We start from the raw sequence: 3,199 nt of genomic DNA on the forward strand, positions 1-3,199 counted from the left end.
TTCTTCTGATGTCGTCACCCCAATGTCCTTGAGAAGGGCATGAGTGTCACGCAATCCGTATCTCCTCTCGAAATATCGATTATTTTTTTTTGTAGTTGCTGTTGTTGTTGTTGTTCTACCGGTGTTTCTATTTCTATTCATGTCTTATATATATTTTGTTTTTTTTTTACTTGTTTCAGTTACTGGAGTGCGGAGGCCATGCTGCAGCACCGCGTCGAAGAGTTTATCGCCGAACCGATCGACCTCGGTACCAATTAATCGATTTTCATTTTTGTTGTTGTTTTTGTTTTGTCTTTTAAAAAAAAAAAAAAAAAAAAAAAGGTCTTGTACTCTTCTATCGATTTCGTTTTTCCGAACGGCTAGGATACGGTGATGTAAGCAAACCAACACCAGTTGTCAAGCGTGGTAGTGAGACAAAAACATATATATACCTACACACTTACACACTCTCATATATATATACACACACATATACAAATCTTTTGTAAACTCACTTAATCCGTCTTAAGCTGCTATTTTTTTCTATTGAAACATACATACAAACTACATTCAGTGATACGCAGGCAGACAGGCAGATAGATAGATAGATAGATAGATAGATAGATAGAAAGATAGATAGATAGATAGATAGATAGATAGATAGATAGATAGACAGTCAGAGTGGTTAATGAAGCAGGTTTGCAATCACATGGTTTTGGGTTCGATCGTAATGCGCAGCACTTTCAGCAAGTGTCTTTTTTTTCTTTTCTTTTTTTACTATAGCCGCGGGTCGACCAATGAACTGGGAGACGGAAACTGTGTGGAAACCTATCATATCCATACATGGCACCCATGCCAACGTCGTCTCCTTCATTGGAAACGAAACTCTGCTTGCGAAGACCTATTGGGGCAAGCGAAACCGTCATGGCACCTGTGCCCATCATCGCCTTCCTGGCACTTGTACCGGATGGCACGTGTAAAGACATTCGAGCGAGATCGTTGCCAGTGCCGCCGAACTGGCTCCTGTGCAGGTGGCACGTAAAATACACCATTTTGAGCGTGGCCGTTGCCAGTACCGCCTGACTGGCCCTTGTGCCGGTGGCACGTAAAAGCACCCACTACACTCTCGGAGTTGTTGGCATTAGGAAGGGCATCCAGCTGTAGAAACTCTGCCAGATCAGATTGGAGCCTGGTGTAGCTATCTGGTTCACCAGTCCTCAGTCAAATCGTCCAACCCATGCTAGCATCGAATCAGCTTTCTCCTTTCTGGTTTTATTTTTACAGTTCCAGTGATGGCTTGGATCTGTAGTCTTTGAACCAGCTTTCTCCTTTCTGGTTTTATTTTTTCAAGGGCCGTTAAAATACTATTATGGATATACAATTTACTAATTTGTTGTGTGGAACTCCAAAAAATCTTATATCGACCATAGCTAAGATGCACTGTTGTAAATTAAGACAAAACTATCCGTGAATCAAGCCATTTTCATCATGGTTATTTCCTACACAGAATCACAAGATGTCATTTTGCATCGCTGACGTCTCAATCTGCAAATCCATGACGTCATAATTTTTAAGCTGGGTTTTTTCTTTTGTTATTTTCTAATTTTATTTTGACTACGATTGAAATTCCAAGTACTCACTCACACACACTGTTCCACTTGTACTATTCGACCGACTCAATCTGATTAAACAATAATAAATAATAATAATGGTTTCAAATTTTCCCACAAAAAGCAGCAATTCTGGGAGGAGGTGACGAGTCGAATGCATCGACCCCAGTGTTTCACTGGTACTTATTTTATCGTTAAACTTTTACCAACTCAACCCCCACGTTTTTTTTTCAGTCTTTTTTTTGTTGTTGTTTTTGTTTTCATTGTTGTTGAATCATTCTAACTACATACATACATACATACATACATATATACATACAACCAGCTCTTGTGGAATCGTCCAACAAATACCGCGAAAGAAAATGGCCGCTAAATGGCGATGATGATGATGATGATGATGATACATAATGAGCTGACGTACGCGCACGCACTCACAGGTGTGTACGTAGATATCCATGTGTATATACATACAGGTGCGTGCGTGTGTACATACACATCTTGTTTACGTACGTACGCATATATATATAAAATAACATAAATAATATATAATTATATGCATATATATCCATATATGCATATAATTATATATTATTTATGTACATACCTACATACCTACATCTATATATATACATACATGCATATATGGGCACAAGGACATCAAAAAAACATTAAACACTATGAGAAACAAAAACATAGAAAACGAACTTTTTTCGAACAACGAAAAAAAACAGATATGCATGTATGTATACATATAGATGTAGGTATTTAGATATATGTATGGATATGTGGATATATTGTACGCAAGACTATTTTCTATAGAAGAACGAAAGTGTATGATATAGAAATACACACACGATGGACGCAGGATTTAAATATGACGAACAAACGTACACATATAATCATAGACAAACACAGCCACACAGACATATATATATATATATATATATATATAAACATACATATATAAGGACACAAAACCATACACACACACACCATATACACATAAATAGACACATATAAATACACAAATAGTTGGGTACATATAAACATACGCCCACACATACACACACACACGTGTGTGTGTGTGTGTGTGTGTGTGTGTGTGTGTAAGCATGCAGTCACAAATGGAAACAGATTAAACGAGATCAGACGCCGAACTTTTTAATATTCAAAACATTGAGACACACACACACACAAACACACATACATACACACACACAAACACTCATATGGCGATGTACATACGGTGGTGAGTCAAAGACTAATGCCATTTTGTTATAGGACAGGTATAATTACCAACACAGGAACATGTATCATACATCAAAATGAAGCTGGTCGTCTGTGGATCGCATCCCTACTTCTCAATATGGTTACTGTTTTTCTCAATAGCAATGTACCACCTTCGAATGAGAGCATGTCTCGCTGCCCCGTAAAATTCTGTTGACTTGTTCTTTGGGCCATTTCTTCACTACAGTTTTCACTTCCTCGTCACTGGACTATCATCTCTTCGGCCCCATGAAAGAGGGGTTTGCGAGGCAAACATTATTCCAGTGACGAGGAAGTGAAAACTGTAGTGAACAAGTCAACAGAATTTTACAGGGCAGGGATAC

The sequence above is a fragment of the Octopus bimaculoides genome, chromosome 30, assembly GCF_001194135.2.
Source record: "Octopus bimaculoides isolate UCB-OBI-ISO-001 chromosome 30, ASM119413v2, whole genome shotgun sequence".
NCBI classification, from domain to species: Eukaryota; Metazoa; Mollusca; class Cephalopoda; order Octopoda; family Octopodidae; genus Octopus; species Octopus bimaculoides.